Below are 17421 nucleotides of genomic sequence, written 5' to 3'. Positions count from 1 at the left end.
AAATAAACATCATATTGCCTTAACACCTAACAACTATCCCACTACATGAATAATTATTCTGCACCTCTATGATAATGTCATACGGAGTATAGAATACATGAACAATAATGTGTTATATGAATGAATAGAGCTCAGTGAACCAGCAAAGGAACATTGAGGTTATAGTTGCAGTTTGTGACTGAGACGGGGAAAGATCATTGACAGTAGCATAACAATGGCAGAATAAATAAGCAAGTATCTCACAGCTTAAATGGGTGCTGCAGAAATTTTGACAAGAGACACGGGTAGATGGAAAATATGAGTGACAAGGGTGACTTCCATCTTGGACAAGATTGTTCTTATACCTAAATTGAGGCTTTGTTAACAAATATCAGAAACCCCACTCCTACACATCATGGAGAATTTGTTTCCAAAGCAAAAGTACTATATCAGTGTATACATGTGTAACAAAATGTGAAAATACATTCTGCATATTATTAATGATGCTCAAAAATATTAAAGCATCAAAATATTGAATACAATGTTGAAAATGGCCCTTTCTGTAAGGTAATCCCAAGACTTTTTCACTTCCTCCTCGTTTTCTGACCTTTTGTTGGTTTTGGGACACTGGGCACTTTACCACTGCTGAACAGTGCTGAAGTGCAGGTGCTCTGTACTCCAAACATGGTAACACTGACTTGTCCACAAATGGCACATTTAATTTACTTGAAAGTCCCTAGTAAAGTGCACTATATGTACCCTGGGCCTGTAAATGAAATGCTACTAGTGGGCCTGCAGCACTGATTGTGCCAACCACTACAGTAGCCCTTCAAACATGTCCCAGGCCTGTCGCAGTAGAGCCTGTGTGAGTAGTTTTAAACTGCCATTTTTTTAATTTATATATTTTTTTAAGTTTCAAGACTTTTATTAAAAATATTCAAATATTCTGTGTAAATTAATAAGAACATTGATGTTAAACAGTTGACTAGAATATAGGATCAAACAAATAAATTGTTACAAATATAATAAGAAATAAAATAAACTATGAATACGCATACCTTGTACTATAAATTAAGAATGATAAGTAATTCAACAAATAGGATTGAGATAGGTAATAGAAGAGATTCAAGGGGGTTCTAACACTTCTTCAGAAATGGGTTGTTGCAAATTAGTTCTTAATGCAGAATAATTTAGCATATTAGTTTTAGGTAACCAACAAGTCTGTCTTTTAATAGCTAAAGACAGTGGAGTAACAAAACTGTTGTCTATTCTATGGTTATAACAAACACCACACCACCATGATTGAAAAGAAATATTAAGAGCATTTTTCAAATTTTTTGTTATTTGCTGAAAAGCTACAGCAATTAATAAATCCACAATTTGCACATTCATTTCACAATTTATCCAAATATCAGAAAAACTAGCCAAAAGTACATTTGTAAATGAAAATGGTATGGAGGTATGAAATATTTGATTAATTTGAGACCATACCTGAAGCCAAAATTGATATGTATGTGGACATTCAAATAGCATGTGTTTTAGAGTCGAATTAGAGACTTGGTATGTCCAACATGTCGACATTATAGAAGAATTTGCTTTATTTAAAATATATGGTGTAAGTAGCAATCTATTATATAGAAAGAATATTGTTTGAGTAGTGTTAGCCACATGAGATGTTTTGCGAATTTTAGTCCATATCCTATTCTATAAAGGAATAGGAAATGAGGTTCAGAAGTAATTTTCCCATTGTAATTCCATTAATGTCTTCGGCCTTGGTTAAGCTACATAATTGAGAAGAGAGTAAATTCTTGAGGCAGAGGGGAACGTTGGTAAGATTTGTAATACAGGGAAAGGTGTAGGTGCTTGGGAGGTTACAGACAATAGAGAGTTATACAATTGTAAGACAGTTGTGGTTAAGAGCTGATATTTGTTTTGAAAAGATGTAGGAAAATTAAATAACTGTTTGGCATGCGTAAACGAAAATAATGAGTAATTATCTAATAATTGGGATACCCATACTAAGCCCTTCTTATGCCATGACTTCCAAAAACACATTTATTTTTTATCTTAATAAGATTATTGTACCAAATTGACGAATTAAGAAATGTATCTAAATTGGAAAATCTAGAAGTAAAGATGGGATGTAATATTTTACAAGCAATTTTAAGAACTGGTAATGACATACTGGCTGGATGCTGGGTGAGAGAAATAAATTCGATGAAAGAAAAAGGATGAGTAAACGATAATTACAACTCAACCCATAAGGGTTTTTGGTATAAAGCATCATCATGATACAAATGGATTGAATGTTTTAGAAAAAAGGCAGTGTGATAAAGTTGAAAATGTGGAAAGTTGACTCCCCCTTCAAGCTTGGGCTGCTGCAGTTTTTTAAGAGACATCCGAGATTTCCTATTATTCCATAAGAAGGAAATTAAAATAGAATTGATTTTCTTAAAGACGGAAGGAGAGATATTAATTGGAATGTTAGAGAGATAGAAAATTATTACAGGAACAAGCATCATTTTAATAGAATCTAGTCTACCCCACAATGAGAGAAACAAAGGATTCCATCTTGTTGTTAGATTCTTAAGAGTGGACAACAGAGCGCCAAAATTAATAGAAACAGTATATTTCAAAGAATTTGTAAACCAGATGCCTACATATTTTATTTTTACAGGATGCTAAAGAACGTTTGAAGATGTAAATTCATGCTTAAAGCACCATTTATTAAGTGGAAGAATCTCACATTTATCAGTGTTAAGCTTATATCCTGAACTTTTTGCAAAACTTGAGGCCGTATCCAAAAAAGGTTTTAAGGAAATTTCAGGGGAAGATAAACATAATAGAATATCATCAGCATCTGCTGAACATTTGATATGCAAGTCTCTATAATTGAATCCTTGTATATTAGTATTCTGACGAATAGAAGATAAAAAGGGTTAAAGTGCCAAGATAAAAAGCAAAGGAGACAAGGGACATCCTTGCCTGACTCCTCTGTGAAGAGAAAAAGATGAAGAAGTAATACCATTACAAAAACTGACGCTTTAGGAGAGCCATATAAAATGGACACTAATTTGATAAATTTCTGGTCAGAACCAAACCATGAAAGAGTAGCAAAAAGATAATCGATCAAACGCTTTTTTGGCATCTAAGGATATGGCCGCTAATGATTTTGAATAAGTCTTAGATTCATTTAAAATGTCAAAGAAAAGCCTAGTATTATCTGAAAGATATCTACCTTTAATAAAACCCGACTGTTCCTTGCCAATTAAAATGGGAAGGAAAGATTCTAGTCTAATGGCAAGAATTGTAGCGAATACTTTGTAATCAGTATTATTATTACATAATTTAACATCTTTACCCTCTTTTGGAATGAGGCAAATCAAATCATCTTGGAAAGTGCCAGATGCTTTATTAGATGCTGTAAAAGATGTGAAGAGTTTGTGTAATTTGGGGATTAACAATTTTGAGAAAGATAAATAAAACTCCAAAGGGAAGTCATCTGGTCCGGGGGCTATATTTGTTTTAATAGAATGAATTACTCTCTGATTACCTTTGAACAAAATATCAGCACCTAGAGGGGAAAAGTCAATATTTGAAGCAAATTCCTATTTAATGGAGTTGAAGTATGTAATGATATTCAAATTAGAAGGAGAATTTTCTGGGGTATAAAGTTTGTCATAGTAGTCAGAGAATTCATGCAAAATCTCTCTATCATTAGTGATTGGGGTATGATCATCACGTAAAATCATTTCAATTTTGGTTCTATCCTTTTAATTTTTAAATAATTTGCTAGAAGTTTGCCCGCTTTATTTTGTACACCATAATATTTGGCACTTGATTTAAGAAGAAATGAGGTTGCATTATCTGTAGAGAATTTATTGAATTGTAATTTAGTGTTAACTAATTCATTCAGACATTCTTTTGTTTTAGACGTATAATAAATATGTTAAAGAGATTTAATGTGTTTAATAATATCAAGTAATTTTTTATTATTAGATTTCTTTTTGTTAGAAACATGTTAAAATAAAATCCCGTGAAGCAGCTTCAAAAGCATCCAATATTGTGTGAAATGAGAGTTCAGGTGTATCATTCAATAAAAAGTATTCATGTATAAATTCTTGAACGTTTTTAATAAAAGTAGTGTCTGTTAAAAGAGAGGTATTAAAGTGCCAACGATTAACTTTGGGAGTGACAGAAGGTAATTCCAGATCTAATGTAACTGGGGCATGATCATTAATTAGAATAGTACCAATCGCTGAACCTAGGATATGTTGAGATAAGGACTTAGATGTGAATAAATAATCAATCCTGGATTGGGAAAAGTGTACTGGAGAGAAAAATGTGTGTTCTCGTAGCATGGGATTACTGAATCTCCATTAATCAATAAGGGCTCTTTGTGGAATAGCTAAGGTAAACTGTTTATGCATGGATGTGGGAATAAAATTAGTTTTCGAGGAATTATCTAGAAAAGGATCCAAAACAAGATTACAATCACCTCCAAAAATTAAGTAATCATCTGTAATAGACATCAACGTACTGGCAATACTAGGCCAAAACGTTTTATCCAAGTGAGTAGGTGTATAGGCGGTCGACACAATCCCACCATCGGGATTATGACTCCGCCTGCCGCCATGGTTTTTGTGGCAAGCGTACCACCACAAAAACCATGGCAGTAGGCACTATCAGTGCCAGGGAATTCCTTCCCTGGCACTGATAGGGGTCTCCCTGCCCCCTTCACAGAGTCCCCTCCACCCTCCCCTCCCGCTCCTGCCCCCGCACATTTTCACACCCACACGTGCACACATACACAATCACACACACACGCATACCCACATCCACCCACGCATGCACACATACATACCTACACACCGAAACACATACCAACTTACTTTGTAACATACACGCATACACAACACACAACATACACGTACACTCACATTCACTCATTCACGCATGCATTCAACGCGACACATACCTGCATGCACGCATACAAAAACAGACACACACCCCCCAACATACACACACAACACCCCCCATCCCCTTCTCCTGTCGGAGAACCCGACTTACCTGCTTGCAGAGGGTCCACCAGCAGGAGACGGGATGCAGGGCCACTGTCAGCAGCAGCATCCGCCAGCAAAACACCGCCAGGCCGTATCATTGCTCATGACATGGTAGGCGGTGTTTTGCTGGTGTGGCATTGCTGCTGACAACAGTGCCTCCTTACCGCCGTCCGCCGCCATGACCATCGGCAGTATTCTGCCAGTCTTCTGGCGGAATTCCGTCAATGGTCATAATGCAGGTGGCTGACTGGTAGCCACGGCGACGGTATGTTGGCGGCCGTCACCGTGGCAGTAGGCGGCAGTTACCGCCAATGTTGTAATGAGGGCCATAATAAATAAACGAACAAAAGGAACATACCTATATAACACATAAGGAATTGAGGGTGGTGACACCACAAAAGTAAGATGGCGCAATTGGAACTTTGACGAGGTCAACAGGAGAGAAATCGGACCAAGTACAAAGACGATGACGTAATCATAACATCATCAACCAATACCTGATCAAAGAGACAAAAAATGAATACGAGAAATAAGATACATAAGGAAAAGAACATAAAAAATAACTTGTAATAATAATAACGAATAATAAAACATGAAAATGAAGGACAATATCTAGAAGTGAAAAAGGATGAATGAGAATCAAGTTGCAGGTTGATTTGAAAAGTTCATGTCTTCTCCTTTACATGAGACGATGAAGTGTGGTAAAATCTTGGGATCTTCATATTACGTTGTTTTATTTTTATATGTTATTTTAAAGGAGCATGGATTAAAAAGTCAAAATCTTGCGTTAAAAGTACGAAGGGCTGGTCTCATGTCCAAAAATAGTTTTCTTCTGTCAGCCGTACGTTTAGCATAGTCCTGTGAAAAGAACAAATGTGAATCCGACCATGAAATCTTTCCTTTCGATTTAGCAGCTCTAAGCATTTGAAGCAGTTCAACATACTCTAGAAAGTATATAATAACACCTCTCGGTTTTCATGACGAAGATGCTTGGTGAGATGAATGACCTAGTCTGTGGGCTCGTTGTATATTTAAAAAAGATGTAGAAGGAAGGTCCAAAAGCTTAGGAAGAAAAGATTGGAAAAAGTTCATAGGATCTGAACCTTCAGTTCCTTCTGATAAGCCATAACTATGTAGATTATTCCTTCTGCTTCGATTTTCTAGGTCTTCAGCATGCTTCCTGAGATGAAATACTTCAGATTTAAGCAATTGCAAACTTTGAACTGTATCTTCAACATCGCTGACTCGTTTTTCCATTTGAGTAACTCTATTCTCCACAAGAGACCAATGATCTGTTAAATTCTGCAGTTTGTTATTAGTTTCTTCCTTATTAGGGGAAGTTGCTTGTACTCATCCATATTAAGGGGACAAGCAACCAAGGTGGCCAAATCAATGGCACCTTCAGAGACTAGCACAGCCTCTGTGGTCTCCATAACAAGACCAACCCCAACTAAATTACCAAACATGAGCCCAGCTACTCCCTTGGATTGGCTATTAGTAGGTTTGCTCCCACCACCACTGCTATTACTAGGGGCACTAGAGGATGCAGTAGGGGTTGTGGTAGTGGGAGGCTTGGTGCTTTTCTTTGGACAACTGGCACCAGTTGTCCAATGGCCTTTTGCTTTACATAAATAGCACCATGGTTTCTTTACTTGATTAGAAGAGGATTTGGACCCACCACCCCCACCAGAGTGTTTTTGTGGGCCTGATGAACACTCATTTTTAGATTTGTCCCCACCTTTGTCTGAAGACTTACCATCCTTCTTCTTGCCATCCTTGTCACCCCCTGTATGAACTTTTCTGTTCACTCTTGTTCTGACCCATTTGTCTGCCTTCTTTCCCAATTCTTGGGGAGAGGTCAGCTCTGAGTCCACTTGATATTGGTGTAACAAATCAGACACACAGTTATTCAGAATATGCTCTCTCAGGATTAGATTATACAGGCTCTCATAGTCAGAAACTTTACTGCCATGTAACCACCCCTCCAAGGCCTTCACTGAATAGTCAACAAAGTCTACCCAGTCTTGTGAGGACTCTTTTCTGGTTTCTCTGAACTTAATCCTGTATTGTTCAGTGGTTACGCCAAATCCATCCAAGAGTGCATTCTTCAAAACTGTAAAATTATTGGCATCACTTTCCTTAACAGTAAGGAGCCTATCCCTACCCTTTCCACTGAAAGGTAGCCATAGGATAGCAGCCCACTGCCTTTGAGGGACCACCTGTACCATACAGGCCCTCTCAAGTGCAGCAAACCACTTGTTAATGTCATCCCCCTCCTTGTAAGGGGGAACTATCTTATGCAGATTCCTAGAATCATGTTCTCTCACAGGATTGCTATCTGGAATACTGCTGCTACCACCATGGGGTCCAAACCCCAACCTCTGTCTCTCTTTTTCTAAGTCTAGGAATTCCCTGTCTAGAGCCAGCTGTTGCTGTTTAAGCTTCAGCCTGGTCTCTTCCACTCTCAACTTATTGAGTTCCCTTTCTAACATCTTGTCATCAGGGTGGGTGGGTTGGGAATGTTTTGACACAGAAGAAAGATTTGAATGAGCAGAGGGAGAAATGTCCCTAACAGTTGGCACCCTAACAACCTGGCCTCCAGGAATAAAAACATCCCTACTATGATGGGAGCTTCTAATACTACCAGCATTGCTAGGTGGTCTGCTAAGGGGCAAATTAAGAAGGGAACCCTGCAACACTCCAACTGGGGGCTCCCCTGAGTCAGAGTGTGAGCTATCTATCAACTTTTCAGATGAGGTGCCCCCCTGGGCCTTATAATTCTCAATAAGCATATTAGACAGTAGCTCTCTAGAAGAGTTCTTACCTACCACTAAACCTCTATCAATGCAGAGACTCCTTAGGCTCTTAAAGTTAAGATGGTCATACGTTGTACTGACCAGATTAAGAGGAGTTCCTACACCAGACATGATAGAAACAGGTTTAGAGACAGATAAAAGATAGAAAAAGTTTCAGGACTTTTCAAAGAACAGGAAAAAAAACGTTTTCAAACTTTTTGAAACTTTTTGAAAGTTTAGGAGTACTTTTCAGATAGTGTAAGAGAAGAAAAGCAAAACTTTTTGGTTAGGTGTACATACACTGAACTTGTTTTGTATATTATTCTCTTATGAAAAGTACACAATGACAAAGTGGTAAGTAGTTGCAAGCACTTATCCCACCGCTGCACAACCAATGTAGGAGGCTGGCCTGGCTTGTAGTGGGTACCAAGGGGTACTTACACTCTGTACCAGGTCCAGTTATCCCTTATTAGTGTAGAAGAGGTGTTTCTAGCAGCTTAGGCTGATAGAAGGTAGCTATAGCAGAGCAGCTTAGGCTGAACTAGGAGACATGCAAAGCTCCTACTATACCACTGGTGTCATATGCACAATATCATAAGAAAACACAATACACAGATATACTAAAAATAAAGGTACTTTATTTTTTATGACAATATGCCAAAAGTATCTCAGTGAGTACCCTCAGTATGAGGATGCCAAATATACACAAGATATATGTACACAATACCAAAAATATGCAGTAATAGCAAAAGGAAGTAATGCAAGCAATGTAAAGTTACAGTAGATTGCAATAGGAGCACATAGGTATAGGGGCAACACAAACCATATACTCCAAAAGTGGAATGCGAACCACGAATGGACCCCAAACCTATGTGAGCTTGTAGAGGGTCGCTGGGACTGTAAGAAAACAGTGAGGGTTAGAAAAATAGCCCACCCCAAGACCCTGAAAAGTAAGTGTAAAGTGCACCTATAACTCCCAGAGAGCACAGAAGTCGTGATAGGGGGATTCTGCAAGGAAGACCAACACCAGCAATGCAACAACAGTGGATTTCCGGACCTGAGGACCTGTGAAACGAGGGGACCAAGTCCAAGAGTCGCGACAATGTCGAGAGTGGGCAGATGCCCAGGAAATGCCAGCTGAGGGTGCAAAGAAGCTGCCACTGGATGGTAGAAGCTGTGGATTCTGCAAGAACAAAGAGGGTTAGAAACTTCCCCTTTGGAAGATGGATGTCCCACGTCATGAAGAAGCTTGCAGAGGTGTTCCCACGCATAAAGACCGCAAACAAGCCTTGCTAGCTGCAAGGATCGCGGTTAGGATTTTTGGATGCTGCTGTGGCCCAGGAAGGACCAGGATGTCGCCACATGGATGAGGAGACAGAGGGGGCGCCCAGCAAGTCAGGGAGCCCTCACAGAAGCAGGCAGCACCCGAAGAAGTACCGGAACAGGCACTTAGAAGAGGAGTGAACCGGAGTCCACCCGAAGTCAGAAAAGGGAGTCCCACGACGCCGGAGGACAACTCAGAAGGTTGTGCACTGCAGGTTAGAGTGTCGGGGACCCAAGCTTGCCTGTGCACAAAGGAAATCCTGGAAGAGTGTACAGGAGCCGGAGCAGCTTCAAATCACGCGGTACCCAGCAATGCAGTCTAGCGTGGGGAGGCAAGGCCTTACCTCCACCAAACTTGGACTGAAGTGTCACTGGACTGTGGGAGTCACTTGGACAGAGTTGCTGACTTCCAGGGACCACGCTCGTCATGCTGAGAGGGGACCCAGAGGACCGGTGATGCAGTCTTTTGTTGCCTGCGGTTGCAGGGGGAAGATTTTGTCGACCCACGGGAGATTTCTTTAGAGCTCATGGTGCAAGAAGGAGGCAGGCTACCCCCAGAGCATGCACCACCAGGAAACAGGCGAGAAAGCCAGCAGGATGAAGCGATCCAAGGTTGCAGTAGTCGTCTTTGCTACTTTGTTGCGGTTTTGCAGGCGTCCTGAGCAGTCAGCAGTCGATCCTTTGGCAGAAGGTGAAGAGAGAAGTGCAGAGGAACTCTGATGAGCTCTTGCATTCGGTATCTGAAGAATTCCCCAAAGCAGAGACCCTAAATAGCCAGAAAAGGAGGTTTGGCTACCTAGGAAGGAGGATAGGCTAGTAACACAGGTAAGAGCCTATCAGACGGAGTCTCTGACGTCACCTGCTGGCCCTGGCCACTCAGATCAGTCCAGTGTGCCAGCACACCTCTGAATCCAAGATGGCAGAGGTCTGGGGCACGCTGGAGGAGCTCTGGGCTCCTCCCCTGGGAGGTGCAGGGGAGTGGTCACTCCCCTTTCCTTTGTCCAGTTTCGCGCCAAAGCAGGGCTGGGGGATCCCTGAACCAGTGTAGACTGGCTTATGCAGAGATGGGCACCAGCACCATCTGTGCCCATCAAAGCATTTCCAGAGGCTGGGGGAGGCTACTTCTCCCTAGCCCTGACACCTTTTTCCAAAGAGAGAGGGTGTAACACCCTCTCTCTGAGGAAGTCCTTTGTTCTGCCTTCCTGGGCCAGGCCTGGCTGGACCCCAGGAGGGCAGAAACCTGTCTGAGGGGTTGGCAGCAGCTGCAGTGAAACCCCTGGAAAGGCAGTTTGGCAGTACCTGGGTCAGTGCTAGAGATTCGGGGGATCATGTTACATGGCCATGTTCGGAGTTACCATTGTGACGGTATACATAGGTAGTGACCTATGTATAGTGCACGCGTGAAATGGTGTCCCCGCACTCACAAAGTCCGGGGAATTTGCCCTGAACAATGTGGGGGCACCTTGGCTAGTGCCAGGGTGCCCACACACTAAGTAACTTTGCACCCAACCTTCACCAGGTGAAGGTTAGACATATGGGTGACTTATAAGTTACTTATGTGCAGTGTAAAATGGCTGTGAAATAATGTGGGCATTATTTCACTCAGGCTGCAGTGGCAGGCCTGTGTAAGAATTGTCAGAGCTCCCTATGGGTGGCAAAAAGAAATGCTGCAGCCCATAGGGATCTCCTGGAACCCCAATACCCTGGGTACCTCAGTACCATATACTAGGAAATTATAAGGGTGTTCCAGTGTGCCAATGTGAATTGGTGAAATTGGTCACTAGCCTGTTAGTGACAATTTAGAAAGCAGAGAGAGCATAACCACTGAGGCTCTGGTTAGCAGAGCGTCAGTGAGACAGTTAGTCATCACACAGGGAACACATATAGGGCACACTTATGAGCACTGGGGCCCTGGCTGGCAGGGTCCCAGTGACACATACACTAAAACAACATATATACAGTGAAATATGGGGGTAACAGGCCAGTCAAGATGGTACTTTCCTACACCAATGATCTGTTAAATTCTGCAGTTTGTTATTAGTTTCTTCCATAAATGGTCTTAAGGCACGAATTTCATCTAACAGTAGCTCCATTGAAATAGTAGTAGGAGATTTAATTGGTGATGGAGGATCCTTTTTAATACGTTTAGTTGCTGAAGTCAAGCTTTCATTTTGTTTGGAAGTTGAATTAGTATTTTGCGTTGAATTCCCATTAGGAGAAGAGGATGCCATATTCTCTAAAAAAGTGCTATCCATACTTGTTGCAAGAATTGAGAAAGGGTTGTCTGAAAAATCATTGGAAGTTGTAGCGGAAACAGAAGACCACGTCTGGCTCTTAGTTCTTCCCATAAAAATAAGTTCATATATATTTAAAATTATTCAATGGGAAGGCTGAAAAGATAATATTTTCAAAAATATATGGGTTAAAACATAAAAGTCATGGAGCCAGAAATACTGGGACAGACAATAAAAAACAGCCTCGTTGAAAACATGAAGGATAGCAAAGCAGATGCAGTAATATTGATGAAGAGAATGAAGATTTATGTGACTACAAAATGGCGGACGCAGTATTCTGCTCCGAGTAGTCACTCCATTAAATAAATATAAAAAGGGCATAGTTGCAGATGAAAACCGACCAACAATTAGTAGAAACTTTAGTAGTAATTTTCCTTACATTCCAGTATAATTTTGCCCCTAATGACAGCTGATTTTGACCCACGACCGCGCCGGAGCTCACGGAGGTGCGGCCATTTTGGAACGCCACCAAACCACGCATCCTAAACTGCCATTTTGACAATGCCAGTGTATACACTTTCCAGGCCCAAACCTTCCTTTTGGGATTAAGTACTGGACCCCAAACCCCAGCAAATTCGATCTCTACTGGAAGCAAAGACACTCTGCCAGGAAGAAGCACTGCTTTGCTGCCAGGAGTTACTGCCATTCTGCAACTGCATTGCTGTGTTGGCCTACTGCATGCTGTGCTGTAGGAGGGACTGCCATTTTATTACTTGCTTTCTGTGTTGGCCTGCTGCCCATTGCTTCTTGTCTGCAGTTAGAAGGACTGGACTTGCTCTCTACATCCTTGAACCCAAGAATCTCCAAGGTCTTCTTGGCTTGCCCACTGATCTCCTGCAGTCTCAGGGACATCAACGACTGCTTGAAACTCTCCTGGTACTGCAGGACTCTGCCATATGTGATCCCTACCCTTGCCTGAGGTGCTCCACCAGCCCTGGACCTCAGAAGTGTGTCCTGCAGCTGAAATCTGAAAAAAGTGACTTATTGCTTGAATGCAGGAGACAAATCAGAGCATCGCATGTCCGATGGCAATGCAGCAGCTGCCAGACAGCCGTGAATTCACAGCCTCCTTGTCCCTAAGGACAACGCATCATCTTCACTTCCACAGAGCCCGAAGATAACACAGTGGTACCAGTGCGGTGAAAATACCGACACATAATGCAACGCAGTGCTCTATCAAGGGCACTCTTCTGTGGACCCTGCATGGGTTCTGGTCCGGCCACCCCTCCATGGGCAGTCGGCCTGGATTTTGGATTTGCACCAGTCTCTCTTGACCTCAAGAAACCTTTTGACCGCTAGTGACTGTTTTCACATTTAGGGCCTCATTACAACCCTGGCAGTCACCGACCGCCAGGGTTAAAGTGGCGTTTGTACCACCAACAGGCTGGCAGTACGAATCGCCATATTATGGTCCCGGCAGTGTGACCGCAGCACTACCGCCGCAGCCATAATATGCCGGTTCGTACACTGCCGGGACCGGCGGTTTACCGCCATGGATGTCTCGGCGATCAGAATCCACCACGCCAGCGCTGCTTGTAAGGGGATTTTGACTCCCCTTACCGCCTGTCCATGGCGGTATACACTGCCATGGAAAGGCTGGCGGTAAGGGGAGTCATGGGGCCCCTGGGGGCCCCTGCACTGCCCATGCACTTGGCATGGGCAGTGTAGGGGCCCCCAGACACAGCCCCGTCGCGATTTTCACTGTCTGTATGGCAGACAGTGAAATGTGTGACAGGTGCTGCTGCACCTGTCGCACCGCCACATTGCCGCCAGCTCCATTAGGAGCCGGCTGCAATGTTACGGCCGACATACCTGCTGGGCCGGCGGGCAGAAACTCTGTTTCCGCCCGCCGGCCCAGCGGGGAGTTCCGAATGCGGCCAGCGGGTTTCCGGCTGCATGGGTGGCCGACTGGCGGTTCAGCCTTGGCGGTCGGCCTCGTCCGACCTCCAAGGTTGAAATGAGGGCCTCAATCTTTAAAAATTCATATCTCAACTTATATTTATTGGATGTTTGTCATTTTTTGGTTTGTTTTTAATCAAGTAAATAGTATCTATTTTCTGACCTGGTGGTGTAGTTCACTGTGTCACTGTAATTAAGTGTTGCACAAATAGCTAACACAATGCCTTTTAAGTTAAGCCTGACTACTCTGTGCCAAGCTACCAGAGGGTGAGAACAGGTTAATGTAGTGTCTGTATTTGACTTACCATGACTAGGACTATTGTCCTGTACTTGGACCGGGTGCATACCTCTGCCAACTAGAGACCCAGTTTTCTAACAAGAAAGTATTAATTGGGGGAAGGGCCCTGTCTTGAGCTATACAAGTGCTTAGAAGACTACGGTTGAGTGGGAGTATTTTAAAACTGAGGAGATTGTCCCTGGTGCCCGCATGGGGTTGGAAGCCAGACATGGAGTATCCAATTGCCCAAGTTCAGGTCATCAAGAAATCAACAGCAAATTGGTCATGGTCAATATAAATGAGATAGAGAAGTAAGTTGCTGGGTGTCTCATGGACTTGATTGGATTTGAATTTGATTGCTGGGTTTAGTATCAGGACCAGAACCTTACATGGCTTGGACCATGTAGGTCTCAGGAAGAAATTGAGAACCCCAGATTTGAAAGGATCAGAGAAGGGTAGTAGCTGTATCTTGTTAGACTATGAGAAAGCATAAGCTGTGGTGTCTATTGTCCCTCCTCCAGAGGAAGAGAAGGGTGAGTGACCCAAAGTGCACCAGGTGTAGGTGTGTGGTTCTCTTCCAGAGTTGTAGGTTTTGTTAGGTGCTGGAGGATGTACCTGGGAAGAGCTCTTGTAGGCACAAGTTGAGCAGGACTTCACAAAGATGCCCAGGCACAGGTCAGCAATGGAGTTTTCTGATGTTACTAGCACATGAGGTGCCTTCTGAAGGTCATGTGAGTATAAAAAATGAATGAGGAGTTTATGGCATTTCTGTTCTATTAGCCATAAATGCACCAAGACACAGACAGGTTCTGCAGAACCTGTACACTTGCAAATAGAGTAACAAGTCAAGAGGTAAGACCAAGGTACCATTTCTCACACTCCCAGTAGTAGGTGTCCATTTGAGCAGGTGAGTATTGACATTTTTGGTCTACCTCTGCCCCACCCCCCCCCCAACAACTGGCATTAGGTGGGTAAGGCTACCAGATATCCTGAGGTGGTATCTCTGATTAGCACAACTGGGAAACTAGTAGCCCATGAACTCATAAGAATCTTATTTAGTGTTCCATTTCCTAAGAAATTGATACTTTATCTCCTCTTACATGACAGATATGTGGGAGCCAGCTCTATGACCTACCGCTTTTCCACGGCACATACATGATGATCAGTGGGTGGTAAAAAGGTTTTAAAAGATCCCTAAGAGCATGATGAGAACCCTGCAAGAGATCCTCAGAAGGAAGTAGGGTGTTCCCCTATCGACTCTTGTGTGCCTATGGAGAAATTCCACAGAAAGCAGTTGTGTTCAGTCCCTTCAGACTTTGCTTTGGTCACCCAGTGCAATAACCACACAATTTACTCACAGAAGATTGAGAAGTAACTTCAGAGTCACTTCAAAAGGACTTGGTGGACTAGGTGACTGGCCTCAGTAAGTTGATACAGAATAAAATGAACAAGCAAAGAAAATCATTCATAGAAGCAAAGAGCTGACGAGGAAATAGTAAGACCAGAAAGCAATAGTGGCTGGGTACCAGGAGGGTCTTCAACGTTTACATGGCCCCCCTCGCCAACATCGCATGAACCCCCCACATCAACATAGTTTCCTATGCAGATGACACTCAGCTCATCCTCTCCCTCACGAAAGACCCTACAACTGCAAAGAACAACCTCCACAATGGACTTCACACCATCGCCAGCTGGGTGGAATCAAGCCACCTTAAGTTAAACACAGACAAGACAGAAATCCTCATCTTTGGCACCAACCCCTCAACTTGGAATGACTCCTGATAGCCCACCTCCCTAGGAACCGCGCCCTCACCCACCACCCACGCACGCAACCTAGGCTTCATCTTGGACTCCACACTCAGCATGACTCAGCAGGTCAATGCCATCTCCTCTTCCTGCTACAACCCTCTCCGCATGCTCCGCAAAATCTTCAAGTGGATTCCTGTCGAAACCAGGAAAACTGTCACCCACGCCCTGGTCAGCAGCCGATTGGACTACGTAAACGCCCTATATGCAGGAATAACAACCAAACTCCTAACAAAACTGCAAAGAATCCAGAACGCATCCGCCCACCTCATTCTGGACATCCCACGCCATGACCACATTTCCCCCCACCTCAGAGACCTTCACTGGCTACCAGTATCAAAGAGGATCACCTTCAAACTCCTCATCCACGCACACAAGGCCCTCCACAACACAGGCCCAGCCTACCTCAATGACAGACTCACCTTCCACACCCCCACCCGCAATCTTCGCTCCGCCAGCCTCGCCCTCGCCTCCATACCCCGCATCCGCCGCACCACCGCTGGAGGAAGATCCTTCTCTCACCTAGCCGCCAAGACCTGGAACTCCCTACCGCTCCACCTTTGCCAGACCCAAGACCTCTTGACCTTCAGGAAATGCCTCAAGACATGAATCTACGACCAGTAGCTCCCCCCAGCGCCTTGAGACCCTAACGGGTGATTAGTGCGCTCTAAAAATCCTTGATTAATTGATTGATTGAGGGTCAAGAGGTGCTGGTGCTCAAGCCCATTTGTCTGAGTGGGTAAGTGATGTGAGCCATGCAAAATAGTGCTGAAGGTATTGGGCATGAACTACTTGGTGATGATACTTGCCACATGGGAGCCAAGAGGGATTTTCCATGTGAGCAGGCTTCAGCCATGCCCCAGCAGAAGTTTTATAGTGAACCTCCTGACAAAATCAAATGAGGTTGGAAATACAGTGATCCACTTCCTCACATATGGCATAGTCACGAGAAATATGGTTCTGTGGAAGTGGAATAAAGTGCCTCAGAACTGACTTCTAGGTAGCAAAGATAGGAGCTATAATGATTCTACCAACTTTTTTACTGATCCAGGCTTTCACATCTTTCTGGATGCATGAGCTAGAGAAATGAGATAGCTTGTGAAGAGTTTGTGAAGGATTACAGGACATCAGAAACATTCCAGGAGTACAGAAAAACCAGATGATGGTCTTGGGAGTAGTTGGGCATGGTCAAAGTCCTTGGGTCAGTCCAGTAGTATTGGCTCCCAAACACAAATCCACACGCATGCATTTTTATGTCTATTAATGAGCCCACATTGGGATGACTAAGACAGATGTACACCTGAGTCCTAAAGTTGAAGAGCTAGAGGACAGGCTGTGTGCCACTCAAGTAACTTTGGTTTGACCAGTGGCTATGGGCAGATACTGTTAGCACCTAGTACCAAGGAGAAGACTGAATTCTCCACGGTAGAGAGAATGTACATGTTTAGCATTGTTAGACATGTCAGCCTTAGTGTGGTCTTCCCCCAAACATTTTTCTGCCTTACCTTAATTTTTGCTGGATTTATGATTTTGTAAGACGTAGCACTCTGGGCACTTTACTACTGCTAACCAGTGTGCTTCTGCTCACTCCCCTATATATATATATATATATATATACCTAATTGGAATTTGTTATAAGTCCCCTGCAGAGTGGTATACCATATACCCAGGTCCTGTAAATTAAATACTAGGTGGGCATGCAGCACTTATTGTGCCACCCACTTAAGTAGACCTCCAAAACATGCCCCAGGCCTGCCATTGCAGCCTAAATGCAGTGTCCCACTGCCATCGACTTGGCAGTTAAACTCCCCTGCTAAACCTTAATCTACCCTTTAATAACATATATATCACCTCTCATGTAGGCCCACAGTAGCCCATTGGGCAGGGTGCTGTGTAATTAAAATGTTGGACATGTCCTTTAGGTTTTACATGTTCTGGTAGTGAAAAACTCCCAAGTTTGTTTTTCACTACCATGAGGTCTATGC

This window comes from Pleurodeles waltl, chromosome 4_1 (assembly GCF_031143425.1).
Source record: "Pleurodeles waltl isolate 20211129_DDA chromosome 4_1, aPleWal1.hap1.20221129, whole genome shotgun sequence".
NCBI lineage: Eukaryota > Metazoa > Chordata > Amphibia > Caudata > Salamandridae > Pleurodeles > Pleurodeles waltl.
This window is presented reverse-complemented; position numbering follows the sequence as displayed.